This window comes from Herpailurus yagouaroundi, unplaced genomic scaffold, assembly GCF_014898765.1.
Source record: "Herpailurus yagouaroundi ecotype Mexico unplaced genomic scaffold, PumYag 162, whole genome shotgun sequence".
Lineage (NCBI taxonomy): Eukaryota > Metazoa > Chordata > Mammalia > Carnivora > Felidae > Herpailurus > Herpailurus yagouaroundi.
This window is the reverse complement of record NW_024412403.1, coordinates 71,560,393-71,583,620: the sequence shown is the minus strand read 5'-3', so window position 1 is coordinate 71,583,620 and position 23,228 is coordinate 71,560,393. Positions and strand designations below refer to the sequence as shown.

Sequence of the window (23,228 nt, the reverse complement as noted above, 5' to 3'; positions counted from 1 at the left end):
TTTATTTTTAAAAAATTTTTTTTCAACGTTTATTTATTTTTGGGACAGAGAGAGGCAGAGCATGAACGGGGGAGGGGCAGAGAGAGAGGGAGACACAGAATCGGAAACAGGCTCCAGGCTCTGAGCCATCAGCCCAGAGCCCGACGCGGGGCTCGAACTCACGGAGCGCGAGATCGTGACCTGGCTGAAGTCGGACGCTTAACCGACTGCACCACCCAGGCGCCCCCATGCTTTCCTGTTTTAAAGAAATGGAGTTAGTTGTCAACATTGATATTTGGGAGAGTTCACTGGATTCCTGATTTCTCTTCATTTCTTGATCTTCAGGAAATCATCAGCTGGAAATGAGTAGTGGCTGTGCCCTTCAGATTGGTTTGAGCTCTCTGGTTCTTCATAGCCCCTTTCACTGTCGATTGTTTTGCACCTGCCCTTCTTCATCTATTCATGTTACCTGCTTGGCTTGTTGGGCATTTAAGTTTGCCACCTGTGAACTATATCCTGAGCAGCTTCGTCTTTAAAAAAAATTTTTTTAAATCTTTATTTATTTTTGAGAGAGAGAGAGAGAGACAGAGTGCGAGTGGGTGAGGAACAGAGAGGGAGGGAGACACAGAATCTGAAGCAGGCTCCGGGCTGTCAGCACGGAGCCCGATGTGGGACTTGAACTCATGAACTGTGAGATCATGACCTGAGCCCAAGTCAGACACTTAACTGACTGAGCCACCCAGGCACCCCTTAAAATTTTTAATGTTTATTTTTTTTTTAATTTTTTTTTCAACGTTTATTTATTTTTGGGACAGAGAGAGACAGAGCATGAACGGGCGAGGGGCAGAGAGAGAGGGAGACACAGAATCGGAAACAGGCTCCAGGCTCTGAGCCATCAGCCCAGAGCCCGATGCGGGGCTCGAACTCACGGACCGCGAGATCGTGACCTGGCTGAAGTCGGACGCTTAACCGACTGCGCCACCGTGGCGCCCCTAATGTTTATTTTTGAGAGAGAGAGAGACAGAGACAGAGACAGAGAGAGACAGAGAGAGAGAGAGCACGCATGTGCAAGTGGGGGAGGGGCAGAGAGGGAGACACAGAATCTGAAGCAGGCTCCAGGATCTGAAGTATCAGCACAGAGCCCAATGCCGGGCTCAAACTCACAAGCAGTGAGATCATGACCTGAGCAGAAGTCTGATGCTTGGCACTCCCTGAGTAGCTTAGTCTAATGTAGATCATCTCTTAAAAGAAATTTCTAGGCCCACTTAACAGATATTTCCTGGAGCTATCTCAAAAAGGGTGTCAAAAAGAGACATTAGCTATATAAACTTAATATTTCAAGAAACCTTATAATTTACACATAAGAATTATGTTTCTCTTCAGTGATATGTGATGAAATCCTTCAATGAAAGGGGCCTGTGAGCTTGTTTAAAAGCGGACCAAGGAAAGTAGGAGTTACAGATATACCTTGCATCCTATTCAGGAGCCAGTTTTGGGGAGAGAGAACTACATACCTATTAAAACAGCTGAAATAATAAAGAGTGATAACACAAAGTACTGGTGAAGATGAGGAGAAACTAGATCTCTCATACATTGGTAACAGGAATGTAAAATGATATAGCTACTCTGGAAAATAGTTTGGCAGTTTCTTAAAAAATTAAATACACATTTACTACATGACCCATCACTCATACTCTCAGGCATTTATGTGATGAAAATGAAAACTTAAGTTCATGCAAAAAACCTGTACACAGATTTATTTGTAATAGCAAAAAATAGGAAACAACCCAACTGTACCTCATCTGGGGAATGAATGAACACAACCTGATACATACAACAGAGTACTAGTCAGCAACAAAAAGGAATGAACGTTTGATTCCTACAACAATCTGGCTGGTCCTCAAGGGCATTATGTTTAGGTAAAAACTTCAGTCTCAAAGGTTATACGCTGTTGGATTCCATTTATATAACATTCTTGAGATAACTATAGACATAAAAAGCAGATCAGTGGTTACTAGGGGACAGGGATGGAGTAGGGGGGCCAGAAGGGGAGGTGAATTTATGAATGCAATAAGGTAGCATAAGGGAGTTCTTCTGCGGTTATAGAACAGTTCTGTATCTTGGTTGTAGTGGCGGTTACACAAATCTATACATAGAATAAGACTACACACACACACACACACACACACACACACACACAAATGCAGATTTAAAGCAAATGATAAAAACTAAGTAAGTTCTGTAGTGTAGTTAAAGGTAATGTGCCATTGTCAATTTCCTGGTTTTGATATCTTATTAGAACTCTACACGAATGTCACCACTGGGAGAAGCTGGGTGAAGGCTAAATGGGACTCTTTCTACTATTTTTGCAACTTCTTGTGAGTCTATAATTACTTCAAAACAAAAATTAGAAAAAAAGAAAGGAAAGTAAGCTGAATGCCTAGGGCTGGTGTTTGCGGAGGTGAGCAAGTGGAGTATGGAGAAGTAAATTGGGGCTGAGAAACATTTCTACAAGTTTAACCTACAAAAGCCTTAAACTTGCTCCCCATCATCTCTCCTGCTGTCATTACCTCTTTAGTGCTCTTTAGTCTGCCCTTGTTAGACAGTTGTTTCTCTATTGTTCCTGTTATGGTGCTGAGCAGAGAACTATGCTGAAAGGCACACCGATCAATCAATCAATCTCAACCCATTGAGTGGAATCACCAGTCCTTCAATTCTTTTCAGTTATTAGTTTTTCTACTACCTGATATTCAAGAGTGTTTCTTTGCTGCCAGAGGTGTTTTTTATTTTAACACCTGAATTCGATGCCATTGCAGATGCTAGAAGTTGCCAGAAGGCTGTCCTCCAGGTAACTGTCTTATGCTCTAACTTGTATTACTGTTTTATTGCAATTAGCATGCAGAATATGCATTGTCATCTTATTAAAATTTATATTTTCTAATGGAGAAAGCACATGGAGAGTTGATTGTGGAGCTGTGGTTTATCCGTGCTCTTCTTAGTTACCTGTGTCTAAATTAAGCTGACCCTCTGGGCCTTAGCTATTTCTAAACAGGCATCACGTTAATGCCTGGGGGAACATTAACCTTGCAGACACTAATCTAACTCAGTGCCATCACAAGTGCATAATGCGGGAGTTTGGAGCTTTGCCAAAAAGCAGTATTCAAATGAACATTCAGTTGGCAAGGGGTGGGAAGGTGGGCGTGGACAAGGGAAGGAGAACACCAGAAATGGTTATATAGATATTGTAAAGCCTTTCATTTCCCTCTCTCCTCAGAGGTTATGTTTACTGCAGAGAGATGCTAAATAAATCTTCAGACTGTTCTGAAGAAATCGTGATTAAGGTGCTTCATCCCTTGTTCATAATCACTCAACATTCACTGAGCATCTTTTACGTTACACGGCTGACCTTGTGCTAGGGTGGGGACACAAAGATGAGTAATTGTAAACCACTGCAGTATGCACAAGCACCTCACGGTGCTTAAAAAATGTTAGTTGAATAAAAGCATGTTTAAGGAGGTCACAATTTGGCTAAGGTCACTTAAAGGGCCTCCAACGGATGACACAACTGTAATTCTAGCTCTATATAGATCATTACCAAATCTTTGCCAGAAAGAGTGAGGTTTGGGCCCCAGGTGATGTGACAGGGGAAAACCTGTAAGACCTTGCGCAACAGGGTCCAGGATCTCCTGATCTTTCTTTAGACTCGCACTCTGCTTCTCAGTTTGCAGACGCTAACAGGGTTTGCTGGTTTCAAGGGCTCTGGAGCGCCGTTTCCGGAAACGGTGGCATTTGGGGTGGTGAAGGCCAACGACTGGAGGCAGCGGGGGAGAGGGCAGGTAAGAGAGGAGAAATGAAAAAAACCAAGGCATTTTGGTCAGTAGGTCCTTCACCTAGGTCCCGCCCCTTCCTTTTCCTAGGGCCTGAAACGCACCCGACCCCCGAGCCCTCTCAGGGCGCTAGGCACGGATTATGGATGAAGGCTGACTCCCTATCAAAGAGATTTCCTCAGTGCCGACATTTCTCCAATTGCTTTCATCCGGGCCCAGCTCGGGAAACCTGAGGATTGGGGCCAGCTTCCCCGGCCACGCTGGGCCAGTGACACGCAGGCGCCGGAATCGGAGCCACGCTGGGTCGTCCCAACCTGGTCCCCAGGCCAGGAAGGGAGGGCGCCGCGGAGCGCTTCCCGTGTGCGGGGCTTCCCACAATCCACCGCGCCGGCAGTGGCGGCGACCGCGGCGGCGCTCTAGCCGCGGCATGTCTGCGTCTCGACTGCTCTGGGAGGAGGAAGAGAAGGAGGAAGAGGAGGAGGAGGAGGGGGAGGAAGAGGAGAAAGGCGCAGGGGTGGGAGCTGTTGCTGAAGCTGCCACAGCAAAAGTTCTCTCCCCTCCCCCCTTCCCCTTCTCTCAAGGCCTCTAGGAGGGTTGGAGCTGCCGCCGCCTGCAGTCGGTGACCGCGCGACTCGGCGCCCGCCCGCGGTAAAGCGCTGGGCCTGGCAGGCCCGGGCCCTTGGGGAGGGTGGGGGAGGGGGAAGCGACGGCGCGCGGGGGTAGCGCGCGGCGGTAACGGCCTGACCCCGGAGGGGGGGGGAGCGAGCCGTGGCGAGGCTGGGGGTGGCCTGGGGAGCGGCCGAGGCCGAGCGAAGCGCAGGAGCTGGCTGGGGGACGGGAGGAAGCAGGGCGCGGATGGTGGGTTGGGGGGTTGAGAAAGGATAATGACGGGGGTGGCGGAGGCGAGAAGGCGGCCTCCGAGGCCTGAGGCGGGTGTCAGAGGTAGGGAAGGAGGTGGGAGGTTTGCAGGGGGAGGCCGGAGGGTGCTGGGTGTGGGTGTGAAAAGGCTAGAGAAACACCAGGTCTCTGTCCGTCGTGCCTGGTGCAGTGCTTTATGCACCGCAGGCCTCAGTCACTGTTGCTGCCGGAGTGTTCTTTGGGAGAAGGGAAGGGAAGGGCAGGGGTTGGAGAAAAGGGAATCCTTGCGGGAAACATAGTGGGAGTGTGTTCAGGGAGAGCGGCCAGAGGGAAAGATGCCGGATAGGTGGAGGAATGCAGAGGGTGCCCGTGGAGGAGTATCCAGGAGTCCGGAGGGTGTTCATTGTGCAGATACATTAGGTATTTCGTTATGGAAAGAACTGAAGCGTTTCTAAGGAAAGGAAAGAACGGATACAAGGAGTTTCCGCGAATAGAAAGGATAGCGTTCGAAGCCAGAGGAAGTGCTAAATACTAGAGACTATGAAGAGAATGCATGATAGAATAGACAGATGTAGTAGAATTAATAAATGTTGGCCCAAGGACTAAAGAGTTATTCCAGATGGGCCGGGATGGCCTAGTTCTGAACCTGTTTGGGCTCTTCTGTAGATGACATCTGGTAAGTGTGGGTCCCGCAGTGGTTGGGGGTCACTGAGAATTAGACCTTAGTCTGTAGTTTGATCTGAGACCTTTTAAACCTGCACCAGTGAATATTAGAATCTCTGAAACAGACGGTAAAAAAAACGCCTGGCCTCCAGGGATTCCCTAGGCCGTGAGTTTAGATTTTAGCAAATTTAAAGTACTGTCATTTATTAGAGTCAGGGTGAACACTAATGCCGGAATGGAAATTACTGGACTTGGCGGTTTTCTTCTTCACTGCCCAGCTTATCTGGTCCAGGAGAACTGATGCCATATTATTCACCCCAGGGTTATAATTAATGGTGGGTGGGGGGAGTCCATGCACAGTGGCCTTTCTTTGGAGATTCCATTTGGAGCTCAAATTAGTCTGACTGGATTGGTTCCATAACTCTGGAGCTGGTGGGAGACTTTTTGCTATTCATGGTTCCTGAATGTATACTCTCACGGAGGCATTGTGGTATTGAAGAAAATGCATCAGTCTGCAAAGTATGGGCCTGCAGAATGGAGGATCTAGAATGTCTGTTTTGGTCGTAGGTTGCAAGGAGGTCAGGACTGGTTGGGTTGAGGTTTAGGGGAACCTGAAGAGACTAGATGATTCTAGAGCCAAATTAGAGGGAATATTAGCATTTTCATATCAGGAAATGAACCAAGGCCTATTGGATTTCTCTAGCTCCCACCAGACTGGATTTCCAAGAGGGAAATCTAGGCTAGAACCATACTTTTAAGATTTGCCTGAAAATTATTCACTTTTTATTGTTAAGAAAGACTGTACACATAACATTGTAATATTAATTCAGCTGAAGAAAGGGTAGTATGAAATATCTTTTTATGGAAGTAGAGGGTGGAGGGATTGATGGGGAAGAAGTTTGGGAGAGGGACGGGAAAATTCAGTCTTTTATTCGTTTAGCAAATATATCTAAGGAGGATGAGAATTTAGCATTAGAGATGAGAGGGGCTTTTATTAAAAAAATTTTTTTAATGGAAATAAGCCAGGATTACTTTTTTAAATTTGGAAAACTTTTTATGTCAGTATATTTAAATTTACTTTTTTCAAGGGCTTCAGTATATTACATTGTAGGATGTACCCATTTTTATTGTCATCACAGAATGAGAGGGTCTGTTTTCTTTCCCCTCACCTGCACTGTATATTATCATTTCTTTTAATTTTTGTAACTTTAATGGACTTAAATATAGTATGTCATCATTATTTTTCCCCCTTTTAAATTGTATGGAATTATACATGTACATAATTAAAAAGTAAAATTGTCCTGAGAGAGCTTATAATGAAAAGCTCACAAGGGTGAGCCCTTGTCTCACCTGTCCATCACAATCCCACTTTCCAGAGGCTACTACTTGTAAGCATTAATTTTTGTAGTTCGTATCATGCTTTTCTTCAGGTTTCCAAGTAATATACATGTACTGTAATTTCTTGATTGATTAAAATGACATTATGAAGGAGTTGAAAGACCTCTGTTAATGAAAAGGATTCGTGTCGATGATATTATCCCCTTTCTCCTCCTCTCAAACCTTTGATAGTTATTATTTTAGCTTTTTTATTAACTGTATGTCTTTAAATAATATGCTTAAATAGAAAGCATTTAAAATTATACTGGAAATAGACTGGGTGAGAAGGTAAAGGGAAGTTTGATGGATGGATATGTAAGAAAAACTAGGTTGTAGGAGACATCTTTGCAGCAAAAGGGTTGCTGGTTAGTGATGAGGAAGAGTTGCTTGGCAATGATAGTTATTCATCTTGGAATTAGTTATCAGGTCAACTGTGCAATGTTCTTTGACAGTCTTCTGGAGAGTTTAGAGTGAGGACTCTGGGAATGGATTAAATGACTCCTTATTCTTTCCAGGCTTCTATGGCAATTCTTATAAGAGTTTTTAGGAAGGAGTGAATCGGTGTGGATAATGTGTTTCTTTTTTTGTGGAGGGAGGGAGGGATGGGGAAGTGTGATCGCAGGGGGAAGAGGATGAAGGTCAGGGTATGATGGAGGTGGTGGTAATTTTGTGGGAGGCTGAAGAAAGGGTAAAGAATTCTGAGGACATTTGGATATAGTGGATGTGAAGGGGATTTAAAATTACAGTGGTGAGATAGATTTGTGGCAGTTACAAGGAGATATGCATATTTAAGTCACTAATATGGTGGAAATATGGTGGGAAAAAGTATGCTGCTTATATATTAGGATAGATTAATAAAATATTGGGTTTTTGAAATTTGTATATGGGGCTTAACATCACCAAGTTAGTATGATGGATATGGAAAGAATAGAAAGAACTTGCTCCCCTTTTCGGAAGTCTTGTTTAACCTTACCTCTTGAGAATCTTCTTTGAGTAAGAAGCATTCACATGTAGATTATATACTGCTAAATCTTGTGTTTGCTTATGGGAATTATTCTCTCTTTGTTTTGCAGAGGGTGGCTAGACTGTACCCTACTCTGGAGCTGAGACTTTCTTAACCTTTGGGGAAACTCAGAACAGTTTAAGTGCTTAGTAAATAACCTCTTGAATGACTGATAGAAAGTAGTTTTCACTGTCGTGATAATAGTGGGACTGTGTGAAATTGCTGAACACCATGGGAGTATTGTAGACTAAATTGTGTGTTTAGAGAGTGAGGGATAAAACGGATATCTGATTGGTGAAGCCTTTAGATTTAAGGGAAGAAGACAGAATGGATTAGAATGTGACTAGAACAATCCTGCAAAAACATTGAAGGGGTGGACCAAAGTTTCTCTTCTAATCTGAGGCTAGTTTAATCTGAATAAATTTTAAATCTGGAGTTGGTGGCTGATTTAATTTCTGTTTTCTTACTTCAGATCTAAATGACTAGAGATTTTTTAGCTGTTTTAAGAATCTGATTTAAGGGGCGCCTGGGTGGCGCAGTCGGTTAAGCGTCCGACTTCAGCCAGGTCACGATCTCGCGGTCCGTGAGTTCGAGCCCCGCGTCGGGCTCTGGGCTGATGGCTCAGAGCCTGGAGCCTGTTTCTGATTCTGTGTCTCCCTCTCTCTCTGCCCCTCCCCCGTTCATGCTCTGTCTCTCTCTGTCCCAAAAAATAAATAAATGTTAAAAAAAAAAAAAAAAAGAATCTGATTTAATTAATTTTGGTATGGTAATAAAAAAGTGTTAGGTGCAATTTCTTGCCTCAAGGAATTTATAGTATTTATATTCATTTAGGGGGAGAAGGACAGTTGTGAAGTAATTTAGTAATAGTGTAAGATTTCAGAAAGTTGATTTTTTAAAACAAGTATCAGCAGTATACCTCCAGGGGCGCCTGGGTGGCTCAGTCGTTTGAGCATCCAACTCTTGATTTTCGGTTTAGGTCATGATCCCAGGGTCATGGGATTGAGCCCTGAGCGTGGAGCCTACTTAAGATTCTCTCTCTTAAAAAAAAAAAAAAAAAAAAAAAGTATACCTCCAGGTGAGAATTTTTGTATTTTGGTAGTCGTTTTCAGTAGTAGAGTTCAAGAACTTTTTTGGATCACCTTTTCTGAATTCCCTTCTGAGCCTCTAGCACATTCTATACAATTTATCTAATTATTAAGTACCTATTGTGTGCTCTGGGGGGATGAGCTTTTAAAGGTGGGTTAAACATGGTCCCTATCCTCAGAGTTCATAATCCCTTTAGAAGGGCACAGTTACAAACAATATGAGGCATAATGTTATTCTGAATAGCCTTATTGGTGACAAATCTTTTTAGTTTGAAAGATTTGATTTTTAGAAATGCTGAAGATATGTTGATAGCAAAGAGAGTGAATAAAGAATAGTTTTGGTTTAAATTCAGTTAGTCACAGATATAGGAATGATTTTTGTGGTTGACTTATTAACTGAGTTACTTTGGAAAACACTACCAGTGAGGAAGTCAGAAATACTTTGAAGAGTGGTGATAACTTCACTTGGAGGTAGGTGAACACTAGATGTTAGCTAAGTGCATGAACTGGTTGGATGGATGGAGTGAATAAATGAGTAAGTGGTAGCCTCCCAAGGTAACTACTTTAAAGAGGACCTCATTGATTTTAATATGTAAATAAATTCTGGCTAAATTTGTTAATAAACATTTTCATTACTGGGAACAAGATGGTTTATGATTAAGCTCCCAAATGAGTTTTATGGATAGTGAATGCTGTAGGAGTTCAGGGAATGGAGAAATGAATATTGGCTAAGGTTTGGGGAAAGGATTTAAGTGTACCGTACTTTAGCTAGATATTTGAAAGGATTCCTTAGGGATCTCAGGAGAGGAACTAAATTGCTCCAAATTTCTCTTGCAGCCCTAGAATGAACCTAGAGTCTGGATCTATTTTTGTCTTAATGCTTTCTGCCTATTTCATTTTAGCTACTCCTACTGGTTTGTTCCTTTTCAAATTCTTTGCTGGGTAGATTTTGAGCTCCCTGGAACAACGGGGAGGGGGGAAATCTGTTTCCATCTATGTCTAGTGTAACTTTTAGTTTTTCCTTTTATGAGCCTGTACCCCACAAATTACTTGGTCTCTGTGAGTGAAGAGCATGAGTCAACTTGGCTCTGCTATCCTGGCATTTTCCTGCATGCTTTTCTCAAAGCTGCTTTCTGAATTACAGAATAGAATAGACAGAATTGAGGGCATATGTCTAGTAGACACATGCTTGTTGAATAAATGAATGAGAAAGTAAGTATCAGATAATTTAGAAGATCTAAATGATCTATTTCTGTTTGTTTCAATTCATTACGTGCCTTTTTTCTTTTTCTTTCTTTATTTCTCTCTCACTCTCTCTTTTTTTTTTTTATGTTTACTTATTTTTGAGAGAGAGTTGGGGACAGAGGATCCAAAGTGGTCTTTCTGCTGATGGCAGTGAGCCCAATGCAGGGTTCAAACTCATGAACCATAAAATGACCTGTGCTGAAGCTGCACGCTTAACAGACTGAGCCACCCAGGCACCCCTACCTGCCCTTTTTCTACAAAGGATTTTATGGGGGCTGACAGAAATATGTACACTGTAAATGAATTGAAATAATTGAGGAGGTCTAGTTGAAGAGAAAATGAAAGAATCTGTTTAAAGATCATAAGGTCTATTATTATGAATGCTAGAGAACTAGGAATAGAGTGGAAGACAACCAGATGGAGAAGGAAAGGTTATCCTACAGAAAGTATGATTCTGAAAGAAGGAAAACATAATTGATATATGATAAGGTTGTGTTTAGAGGACAGCAAGAGAAGATTGAAGGTGTAGAGGATTACTCGAAATGGTTATTTTGGGGAGGAAGATTGTAAGACAATTTGAAGGATAAGAGTAAACAAGTTTAGAATGTAGCAGAAAGTATGATGTGGATTTATAACTGAGGTTTCAGAAAGTGGTGGGGTGCATTCTCTTTAGTCAACAGATAATGAACATTTGTTACATGCAAAAGCATTGTTAGAGGAGTCAGGAATAAATCCTTTGGGATTTATATTCTAGTAGTGGAGCTGAACTTGTGCACAAATAACTACATCATGACCAATGTATCATAAGAAAAACCAAATGTTACTGAAGTTAAAAGGTAGGAAAAAATATTTGGGGGAAAATCTGGGACTACCCTTAATGGCATGCAAGTGGCATTTTAGTTAGTTTTTGAAGGGATGGATAGGATTCTGGCTGATAGAAATGAATGGAAAGAGAGCATTCCAATCTGAGGTATTAGCAAAAGCAAAGACTCGGAGTTGAGAAGCCATGGATATGTGGGAAATAGTGAGTTTTTAATTTTTTTTTTTAACTGATCCACAGTAAGAAATACATGTCACGGGGCGCCTGGGTGGCGCAGTTGGTTAAGCGTCCGACTTCAGCCAGGTCACGATCTCGCGGTCCGTGAGTTCGAGCCCTGCATCGGGCTCTGGGCTGATGGCTCAGAGCCTGGAGCCTGTTTCCGATTCTGTGTCTCCCTCTGTCTCTGCCCTTCGCCCGTTCATGCTCTGTCTCTCTCTGTCCCAAAAATAAATAAACGTTGGAAAAAAAAAATTAAAAAAAAAAAAAGAAATACATGTCACATCCTCACCTGATATATGCATGTGTGAATGTTTGTGTGTATGTAAAAAACAAAAAGCTTCAGTAACCATAACCTTTACATGTTGGATGCACTCGTGTGTTTTCCATTCTATTCTGTTTGGCTAAGAAAAAAAGATGTCTGTCACTCATAAACTAATTTTGTGACTAAATAGTTGATCACAGCTTCTAGTTTGGAACACGGAGTTCATGAATGGGGCATAATATGATAAAAGGTAGGAAGAGTCAGTGGGGTTGAGTAGAAAATGAATGGCCTTGAAAGCCAAGCTAAATAGTTTGTATTTGACATGATGTAGTGTTGTGCTGAGGAAGCAAAACAGAAGCTAGGTTTTAGTCTTGGCCCTTCTGTTTACCTGTGCTATGATTATGGAGAGAATTACTTCCTTTCTGAGACTCCGTTTTCCCATCAAGAAATTTTTTTTTTTTTTAATTTTTTTTTTTCAACGTTTATTTATTTTTGGGACAGAGAGAGACAGAGCATGAACGGGGGAGGGGCAGAGAGAGAGGGAGACACAGAATCGGAAACAGGCTCCAGGCTCTGAGCCATCAGCCCAGAGCCCGACGCGGGGCTCGAACTCACGGACTGCGAGATCGTGACCTGGCTGAAGTCGGACGCTTAACCGACTGCGCCACCCAGGCGCCCCGTATCAAGAAATTTTTAATTCTTACACCTTTTGGCAAGGGTTGTGGTGAAGATTTGAGGATGAAGATATATTAGCATAGGATTAAAGTATGTTAATGTATCATTAATGTATAGCTTCTGAACTTTTCTGAGTAGAGAATGGAAGCCAAGACTTATTAAATACCTTAACCTGCTGATAGCTATACTTGGCAGGATAGATTGGTGGCAATGTGATGGTAGAGTAAGATGGGGGAGAGAAACTCAGTTATGAGGCTACTGGAGAAACTTAAGAAGGGCTTGAATTAGTTTGATAGCAGGATTAGAAATGAGGGGGTAGGATGTGATTGGATGGTGAGAGGAGGGGAGGATGACTGGGAATTTAGAGCTGTGGTAAGATTCAAAAGGCAACAGCTGAAACGAATACATGTTGGGGTAGTTCAGTGGGGGTACATTAGAATAGGTAGTTACAGTTTCTTGCATATAGTGGGTCCTCAATTATTTGTTTAATGATTAAATATGTAAATTGGGGAATTTGAATTCCAAGTAGAGACAGTCATGGTGGATAGGTTTGAGAAAGAGGGGTGAGATTGAAGGGTGCTTTTGAAGGACTGCCAGAATTTCTTCAGGGAATATTTTTGTATACTTACTGTGTTCAAGATTCCGTGGTAGGCAATGTGAAGGACCCATGTTTATATATGATAGTTCATTTTCTTCAGGAGTTTGACCAGGGACAGAAATGTCCCTGTCTGTCTATGACTGTCTATGACAGAAGTACTGTGGCTGATTTGACTTTGTGGAGGAGTTGGTGTGCAAATTAGGCCTTGAACCATATATAAATATGGTTATAGTAGGCAAGATGGTGAGGATTGGTATTCCAAGAAGAGAGAGTGTGATACAAGTAACAGAAAAGTTCTGGATGTGTTTAGGGGTTCATGGTCTAGATTAGCTAGGGTTCATCTTATGAATGGAGGGAAATAAGGCTGTAAAGTAGAAGAAACATCTAAAAATCTAGACTAAACAGGTTTTTTAAAAAGATAAAGTGCTCAAATCTTAAGGTTACAGGTCAATGAATTTTTGTAGGTAGACATTTCCAACACTCCAGAAGACTCCTTCATCTGTCACTCCAAGTTGATGTCTCCTTCAACCAAAAGTAACTACAGTGACCCTTGAACAACATGGGTTTGAACTGTGCAGATCCACTTATAAGTGGAATTTTTTTTGATAATTATGGTACAGTACTGTTTTTATGATGTTCTTAATAACCTTTTCTTTAGCTTACTTTGTTATAAGAATGCAGTATATATTACATATAATCTACAAAATATGTGTTAATCTACAGTGTGCTATTAGTAAGGCTTCTGGTCAACAGTAGGCTACTGGTAGTTAAGTTTTTGGGAGTCAAAAGTTATACCCAGATTTTCGACCATGGGGTGAGAGGGAGGTTGGATTCCCCAGCCTCTGTGTTGTTCAGGGGTCAGCTGTACTATTCTGATCTTTACTGTAACAGAGTAGTTTTATGTTTTGGAATTTCTTATTAGTGGAATCATACATCCGTGTCTGGTTTCTCATGCTTAACATATGTTTGTGAGATTCATCCATGATGCGTATAGCATCATTGCTCTGTGGGATTCCATTATGAACATATCACAGTGTATTTATTCATTTCATGATTGTTGGACTGTTGGCTAGTTTCTATTTTTTGGAAATCTAAGGACTTTTTTTTTTTTAAAGTTTATATATTTTGACAAGAGTGAGCACAAGCAGGGGAGGGGCAGAGAGAGGGAGAGAGAATTCCAATCAGGCTCCACACTGTCAGCGCAAAGTCCTACACAGGGCTTGATCCCACGACCCTGGGATCATGACCTGAGCCGAAATCAAGAGCTGGATGCCCAACTGACTGAGCCACCCAGTCACCCCTGGAAGTCTAAGGACTTTTAATTTGACTCAGTATGCAGTGGGGGAGCCATTGATGATTTTTGACTGGGGAAATGAGGTGATTTAAGAATAAAAATGTGGTGACCTGTTTTTGTTTTGTTTTTGCAATGAAGAGAGAACCTAGTGATTAGGAGACAAAGTCAGAAGGCTCTGACAAAAGTGTGAAGTGTTGAGAGTCTAAGTTGTGATGGTGTTAGTGGTAATCAAAGAAAAGAGATATACAGAAGAAATACTTTAAAGAAAGAATTGAAGGGTTTGACGGCAAATGGGCTTTTGGGAAACTGGAGGAAAAGAAAAAGAAAAGGGAAACCTTGGGGCTTTTCTTGGGTAACTGAGAATGGTAGTGCCATTAACAAAAATTATTGGATCAGTGAACAGAACTGTTTTGGTGGGGAAGAATAATTACTTTCATTTTAAGATACATGGCCAGTGTGTGAAGCACCAAATGGAATTATGCAAGGGGAATTATTTAGCTAGAGTTAGAAATACTGGATTCAGCTGAGGAAGGAGGTCCAATAGAGATTTGGGAATATGTACCTAGAGTTGATAATTGAAGCTGCTAATTCTGGATTTGGTAGGGTGCTAATGGCATGAAATTTTTGTACTGATAATTGAGGTGTTAATTGAAGCAGTAATTGAAGAATCTAGTTAAAAAAAATCATTATATATTCCAGTTCCTAAGGAATAAATTAGATTGTAGCAGAGGGTGATGGTTTAAAGATTATTTTTGGGAACTGGGGGAAGATATCCATATGAGGAATGAAAATGTAGAAGCAGTATTAAGGGATGAGATCCTGAAGGGAGTGGAGAGAGAATGGTAGAAAGCTCCAGGATAGAACTGGAGAAAATACCCACTATTTGGGCTGAGAAGAGGACCAGTGGTCATTGGAGATAGAAGCAGCAACTGGAGAGACCACAGTAGAATCCTGCAGTACAGTGACATAACCCAGAGGAGGTAGTTCAAGTGTCATTGCCAAAGAGAGGATAAGGACTTGGGTGGTGGGTCATATGATTTGGTACATGGAGTTGTTTTTATTTTGGTCTTCAGGAGAGCAGTTCAGAGACCAGAGTGCATGAGGGTAAAGGACTGAGTAGGTTGGGAGAATATGGAAACATTGAATGTAGGAATTGTATTAAGAAGTTTATTTTAAGAAGGAGGAACAGCTCTTTTTCCAAAACTGGAGGCAAGAAGTAGCAGATGGATGAAGATACAGCATTTTAGAAGCTGTAAAGAGGATTTCATTACAGGTGGAGAAGGTGTGATTTGAGGGAATTTTATGGAAGTTATTGAGTATTTGATGGGATTATAGACTTAAATATGAAAATGACTTGGAATTAGTCAATGACATAGAGAGTTGTATTTAGAATAAATCAGTTGTGGAAGATTTCATAGCTTTCTGGTGGTATTTAACACCCAGTGTGTGGGTGTGAAGAAAACAGATGGTGAAGATTGTCTGTCATTAGGGAGGTGCATGGTGAATATAATAGAAGGTCATGATGTTCTAGAGAGGGCAGTATTAAATGGCTGATGGACAGATTTCAATTGTGTGGGGAGACAAGTGAAGCCAAAGGGACGTAAAGAGCAGGTGTAGAAGTATAAAATAAAGTCGTGGTTTAAAAAAAAAAAAAAGGAGGTCTCTGAAGTTACAATCCTTGTGGTACAGCACTTCCAGTTGCTGACCTATTTTCATTATATATGTGTGAGTGGCTGAAGTGCAGCTGAAGGTTTTAGGAGTTGAGGAAGGTCAGGGTGTAGAAAGTACTTCAGCATCATTGAAGTTACTGAGAATAATTGCTGAATGTGGGACAAAGTAGAATTGGTCTTTGGGGAAGGAAGATGGGAGTGTATTCCGGAGCTTGGTAGATGTTGCAAGTGGAATGGTTTAAGTAAGTAGTGTAAACTGCAAAGAGATATTTTAGTGATAGGAGTGGCCCTTGGGAGCAAGAAGCAGTTGGTCTTTTAGCAAGCTGAAGTAGAAGAGTGGATAGTTAAGTCAGGAGAGAAGCAGGTTGTTCAGAAAAAGCCAAGCTTGAGATAAGATGCAGGGGTGGTCACAACAATCCAGGCAAGAGATGATAATATCTGACTTGTGGTGTGGGGATGGAGATAAATAGTAGATTTGTTACATTCACCAGTTCTTTAAATTTCTTTAGAAATAAATTATACTTGCAAAATCGTAGCCATTCATGTGCAAGGGAAAAAAAGGTAAGGTGGAGGTATACTAATATGAAAGGCAAAAGACACAGGGTAGTTTGTTGACAGTAGAACATGGATAAACTGATAGAAGCTAGTAAATGGGTAGAACAGAAATGAATGAGGAGATTGGGCTTGGCCTGAATCTGAATAAGATGAAAAGGAGAGTAAGTCTGTTGCAGCAGAGAAAATAGGGGGAAAACATAACGCTATCTAGGAAATAATGCCAGGAGCCTGTTCTTTCTTTGTGCATATAAGGACAGTCCTTGCCACCCATGATCTTATAAAGATAATAGTGCATATGCGTAAGTATTTTAAAAAATAGCATAATAATAGAGGTATTGAGATCTTTTGAACTCTACTTGAGTTCTTCAAAACCATATCAGTCTTTGTTTGCAGAAACTGTGTGGTGATAATTTGTATAGATAGGTTCAGGTAAAAAGTAGAAAGAATGGGTGGATATTAGGAAGGAGACATCCTAAGCCGTCTAAAATGGCCTCTGTAGTGTTGTTGTTGTTGTTGTTGTTGTTGTTGTTGCTGTTGTTGTTTTGTCTATAGTGACTTTTATCTCCAAATTTCTTATTGTTCTTAGGGTGGCTGCTTTGTTTTCTATATAGATGAGAAAATAATCTATATAGAGATGAGCCCCAGAAATATAGTTCTAAATACACTGTCTTGTTTGTAGTTGTCATTTATTGAACATGTCTAAAGGAGCTATATTGCCAACTCCAAAACCAAAATATAGTTTAACATTACTACTTATTTATTTATTTATGATTTATTTTAAGATTTATTTATTTATTTTTGAGAGAGTGAGTGTGCCAACAGGTGGGGGGCATAGAGAGGGAAAGAGAGAGAGAATCCCAAGCAGGCTTCGGGCTGTCCGAGCAGAGCCCGACACAGGGTTCAGTCCCACAAATCATGACCTGAGCTGAGAAATCAGGAGTTGGATGCTTAACTGAATGAACCACCAGGTTCCCCTTTTGATTTTTTTTTTCTTTTTTTTTTTAATCTCAGTGCTTGAAACCTTCATCATCTTCCATTGGTGATACTTAAGACCTAGACCAGGCCTCTAATGCTTTGGCTTTGCTCTCAAACTTTTGCTTGTTCAGTTCTGCAGTTGTATTCATTTTTGTCAGTCTTTGTTGTCTGTCAATTTTTCCTTTGTATTATCAAAGGCTTGACTCTCAGGTGCTTACCTGACTGTGGTTTTTGAGATTCTCTCTCAGTGCCTTGCTGTGGTCGCGGAAGCTGATATTTTAAACTATTACCAGTCCAGTGCTGGTATCCTTCAGACCCTTTGTATTTGCATTACATTCCTTACATGATTGATTCACATAGTCATCCTCTGAACAAAGAATACTTTCTGATCTTCCCTGTTTAGAGCAGGGTTTTGGATGTTACTCCATGTTTCAGAGAGAGCATATTTAGTGGCAGTGAGAAGAATATGACAAGACATAAAATAGGTATTATTGGTGTTTGACCCAGGTGCAGCTTTGCTTCAGGATTACTTCCAGAATGCAGCCCCAGGTCATTCATTACGTTTCCCACCTCCCTTCTACATTTAGTCAGTCACCAAACTTAATAATGAAGGACCTGTGGAGACCCAGAGCTTTGAAAAGGCCTAACAGGGTTCAGGGAGGTCATTTTGCCCATCTCACTTTTCTGCTGTAAGCTGCCTGATTTGGTCTAGAGTTGTTTCCAGGACATACCTCAGACATAGCTAGGCCTTGGCAAGTGGGTGGTGTGGGTTAGACTGACTGATGGTGGACATCTTAAGGAAGGTGTTGGGCATTATTGTAGTGGAAACAGAGAATGTTTAATGGTAATTATATTAATTTAACAGATAAGTGACTTCACAAGATAGGGGTTGGATACCTGAAAATCTTGGTTGGCTTAAGGAGTTTTCCTTGTAAATTTGAGAAAAGCCCTTTTATAATGGCTAGAATGAAATACATACTTGATGTTTTGCAGGGTCCCATATATGTGTGTTTGTCAACATGTACACATTTTTTTTTTTTCCAACGTTTATTTATTTTTGGGACAGAGAGAGACAGAGCACGAACGGGGGAGGGGCAGAGAGAGAGGGAGACACAGAATCGGAAACAGGCTCCAGGCTCTGAGCCATCAGCCCAGAGCCTGACGCGGGGCTCGAACTCCCGGACCGCGAGATCGTGACCTGGCTGAAGTCGGAGGCTTAACCGACTGCGCCACCCAGGCGCCCCAACATGTACACATTTAATGACACATACTGTGTTAATTTGAATAGGCTCTATAATTAGAGTCTTTAGGGAAATGGGCATGGTAGTCTTGAGTTATGGGTGATTCCAGTGAATCAGTAGAGAATATTTGGAAAGATCATTGTCAAATTATTGGGAGTGTGCTTGGGAAATGAATTTTTTAGTGACTGTGGTGGCCATTCTGGAATAGGTTCACAAAATTTGAGGGCAATTTGGGGCAAATTTGTGTGTTAAGTTGGAGAGTGTTTGGAGGAAATGAGGGAACACAAAATGCAGTTTTGAGAAAGTTAGGTGAGTTGATTTGGTGGGAGCTGATCAAAATTGTAAGTTAGCTGTGGAGAGGTTTTGAATAGGTAAGTGGGAGATGTAATTTATGAGGAAGCTTGATATTAGAAAAGTAAAATTCAAGAGTAAAATTGGAGAGATGGTTTAGGGGAGGTGATTTTTTGAGGGGAATACAGCTCTTAGGTTAAAAACAGGAAGGCAAGGGACAACTGCCTCGAGTAAAGCTGTGGAGAAACAGAGTACGTGGAGGGGTTAAGGAAGAGGTTACTGAAAGATTTCTCATCGTGAGGAGTGCTTTGTTGGATACTGCTTTTGAATAGTGGTTCGGTAACGTAGGGGGCTTAAACGTCCCTCGGTCTGTAGGGGTGGGGACAGTTAGGCGGAAGAGTTACCTTTCTTGAGAAGCCGGGGCAGTCGGGAACCCGGGCCCGGATCCGACCTCCGCACTGGCGGGGTTTTGTCTGCGCTCGGCCGGGGGGCGGACGCAGCGGAGGCGAGGGGCTGCGCCCGTGCTGGGCCCAAGAGCCGCCACGGCAGAGCACAGCCGGGAGGGCCGCCGGCGCGGCGCTCCGCACAACTGGGCCTCTCCCAGGGCGCTTCAGTAAGTGAGCAGGCCGCGCGGGCTGTGCGGTGGGGGCCGGGAGGAGGAGCTTTCTGGAGCGCCCCAAGCGGACCTCCGCACGCGGCTCGCAAGGCTTCCTTTTGTTGTGTGTGTACGTGTGAGTGTGCGCGCGCGTGCGTGAGTGCGCCCGTGTGCAGGGAGGCGGCGGAGGAGCGCCGAGAAGCCGGGGCTTTGCCTGCCGGGGTGCCTCGGCGGGCGGCGGGGCCTCCGAGACGCCCGTCTTCCGGGTCGGGGTGCAGCGAGATGGCGAACTTTGTGAGTGGCTTCTTGGCGGCCAACAAGTGTCTGCCTGTCAGCGGGGACCGCCGAATGCTAATTGACAGGGCCCCCCCCCCCCCCCGTTTCTCTCCTGCTTTTTTCAAATTTTCTGTTGGACTGGGTTGTGTTCACCGTCTTACGGTGTGCCGTAAGGTCAGATGGGTAATTTGGTCTGTTAGACGAATAGTTTTTTACTCGATATCAAGAACAGAAATGTACGCCGGGATACGTATATTGGTTGCATGTTTAGTGGTAAGAACCGTGCTAAGGCCTCTCCGTAATGAGGCTATGGGGTAAACTTTTGCTCTCCAGACTTTGTGAAGCACTTTTTACAGTGCCAGGGAAGAACTCTGCGTACAAGACTAAAAGCTAGATAAAGTTAGGAAATGGAAAAGTTAAAGCCCTTCCCAAGAGCTTGAATTAAAAACAGCTTTTTGTTTTGTTTTACATAATTATGATCGTGTAGTTCGTAGAGTTTTGCAAAATTGGGCATGGTGTGATCCGAAAAAAAGAGCATTTCTTATTTTTATAGGGGGCAATGGTAAAGGCACCACACACTTTTGAAATTTCAACTATGTTAAATGTTGCTATAAATAAAATCCTATTCAGATTTTTAGATTTAATATATCTAAAAATACGTTTGCAGTTGTCCTTTGGGTGCAGGAGGAAGTCCTGGGTTTCACGGTGCTTGTTTCTGGGCAGATTTTCAGTATTGTCAGCATGATACGGACGTAGAACCTTAACCTGAGTGAATAATTTGCTTGAGATTACCAGTCTGTTTTGCAACTGGGAATAGACTCTGGGTCTCTTATTCCCAGTCTGGTGACCTATCCAAGAATAGACTAAGGAAACTGGGTATTTTTCTGTTTGGTGGAAAATATGGCTGAGTTGATTTTGTAGTGAGTTTTAAAGGGCCAAAAAGTGAATGGGTGAACATTTATATTTTCTGTTGTAACATTTAAACGAAGTTTCTCCACATGCCTTTGGTCTTTCTTTGAATATATAAGGAACTTTAGGATATTCTTCAGTGTTACTTTTCATGGCATTTGTAGCACACTTAACACTTGATTAAAATAGATCGATGCTTATTGTAATTAACTGTGGGTAGTTGTGTTTTTCATGCGGATATTCTCCCTGGTTAGAGAATAGCAGGTAACTTGAGAATGTTTAGCCTTCTCACAAATGCTGGGGAGAATAGGCATTATGTTAACTTCATTAATCTCTGACTTAAAAACTTGGCTCTTATTATTGAAGATACTTGAAAAGGTACACATGGGGATACTTGTGGATTTTCTCCTCCTCAGCTTTATATACTCTTATTCTCACTACTATTATTACATTTGCTATACATAACAATATTTGGTTATTAACGTGTGTTTTGGTAGGCCTCACAGAAAAGAGTACCTTTTCTGTTTCTTTTCCTTTTTTTTTTTTTTGAAAGAGTACCATTTCTTTTCATAGTATATGAGTTGCAATTGAACTTTTTTATTTTGTTCATTCCTAACCTGTCTTAGGCCTTTTTTTTAATTTAAAAAAAATTTTTTTTTTTCAACGTTTATTTATTTTTGGGACAGAGAGAGACAGAGCATGAACGGGGGAGGGGCAGAGAGAGAGGGAGACACAGAATCGGAAACAGGCTCCAGGCTCTGAGCATTCAGCCCAGAGCCTGACGCGGGGCTCGAACTCCCGGACCGTGAGATCATGACCTGGCTGAAGTCGGACGCTTAACCGACTGCGCCACCCAGGCGCCCCTGTCTTAGGCCTTTAAATCACAAAAACATTCTTTCTTCCTCCCGTCTCCAAAAAACCCTGGACATTTATTAATGTAATGCAATAATTCTCCACCAGAAGTGATTTTGGCAATGTCTGGAGACATTTTTGGTTGCCATGCTGAGGGATTCTGTTGGTATCTAGTGGGTAGATGCTAAACATCCTACAGTGCACATGATAGCCCTACAACAAAGAATTATCCAGTGCAAAATGTCAGTAGTGTTGATGTTGAGAACCCTTGACCTCATATATTGAAAATAACATTCTCCCAAATTAAATATTACAAAAGTTATTTATAATGTAATTAACATGTCTGTACCATATTGTTAGGAATCTTTTTCCAGAGTTGTCATTAGAATGATCATGGGTCAAAGGTTATGAAGTATACTTTAGGTCATCAATACATGTGATTTTAGAGCTGCAAAATTAACAAGTTTATTAAGGCTTTTTGTATGTAGATAATGGAGTTTCCGAGGGATTGTGACTTCCAAGTTCTCACAGAGAACAGAGTTCAGGTCTCTTCTTTTTATTATAATTTAATTTACTTAATTAAAATTAATTTTGATTATTACTGAGGGAAACAGTATTGATAATTTTTGTTTGATATACAAATACATTTAAATAATTGAATTAAATAATTGCATTGTGAGAATCTCAGTATTTAGTGAATTATTGATAACTTTTTCAGATTCACATGTGTTTGTTGAATTCATCAGCATGGTTTGTAATGGTTGTAAACTTTTCAGCATGTGCTTTTTAAAAAAGTGTTTGAAAAATTGAAAAAGACCACATATACTTTTAAAACAAAAACATATTTAAAGTTAATTATGACACTTTAGGCAACATTGCAAATGCAAACCCAATTGGAGCTGTTCAGACATCTGTGGGTGTCTTGAACTTAGACATCTGTTTTGCAGAATTGTGTGAAGATCACCATAATGGTGAATTACTGTGCTAGCTGTAAATCGATTCTAGCAAGATCCTTTTGGTTTAATTTTAGAGAAAGATATTGGAACTTTCAGGTGAACTGTAATTGGGTGAAATATAAATTGAGTATTTAGATGAAAAAAAATTTTTTTTGAGAGAGGGCACAAGTGAGTGAGGGGCACAGAGGTGGGGGCGCAGAGAGAGAGAAGTGGGGCTCACTCAATGCGGGGCACAAGCTCACCCAGGCGCCTAAGATGAAGTATTTTCAAATTAAGCAGCGTATTATTGTCAGAGGAAGAAGTATCAATGGGGTTCTTTTTATGTTTAAATTTTTTTTTTCAGTAGAGGGGTGCCTGGGTGGCTCAGTCGGTTAAGTGTCTGACTGCCCTCAGGTCATGATCTCATGGTTTGTGATTTCAAGCCCTGCATGGGGCTCTGCACTGACAGGGGAGTCTGCCTGGGATTCACTTTCTCTCTCCCTCTCTCTCTGCCCCCTCTCTCCCCACTCTCTAAAGTAAATAAATAAATAAACTTAAAATTTTTTTTCGATAGTGTACTTTTTTGTAAATGAGTAAAACAAATGAAGACAAAGGATCGTATGAGCAAAGATTTCTTTAAATGGTTTAAGTAAAAAATTTATAGAAGAAATTTACAGTGCATATTAGCAAAAAACTCAACTGGAAAAGCTGCTGTTAATATTTTGATATATGGTCTTCTTATAATTTCATTAACTTTTTATTTTGGAAAAATTTTAATGGGTAAAAAATTGAATTGTACAATGAACCTCCATATACCTATGACCTAGCGTCAATAGTTAGCAATTAATGGCCATTCTTGTTTCATCTATACTTCTACCTCATTTCTCCCCTTTCATATTCTTTTTTTTTTTAATTTTTTTTTCAACGTTTTTATTTATTTTTGGGACAGAGAGAGACAGAGCATGAACGGGGGAGGGGCAGAGAGAGAGGGAGACACAGAATCGGAAACAGGCTCCAGGCTCTG

General features: G+C 41.5%; 1 protein-coding gene across 6 annotated transcripts in view; it reads left to right on the top strand.

Moving 5' to 3' along the window:
* The first annotated feature begins 4,270 nt into the window (after positions 1–4,270).
* The window catches only part of ZNF148 (zinc finger protein 148), a 125,920-nt gene continuing 106,962 nt past the window's right edge, over positions 4,271–23,228 (top strand). For 3 of the 6 annotated variants that reach the window (XM_040484784.1, XM_040484782.1, XM_040484779.1), the window contains exon 1: positions 4,271–4,454. The gene's annotated coding sequence lies outside the window, so the exon portion shown is untranslated. Of the gene's footprint in view, positions 4,455–4,922; positions 5,341–19,379; positions 19,527–23,228 lie in introns of those variants that run through there. The other 3 variants (XM_040484783.1, XM_040484780.1, XM_040484781.1) reach the window with 2 other exon arrangements.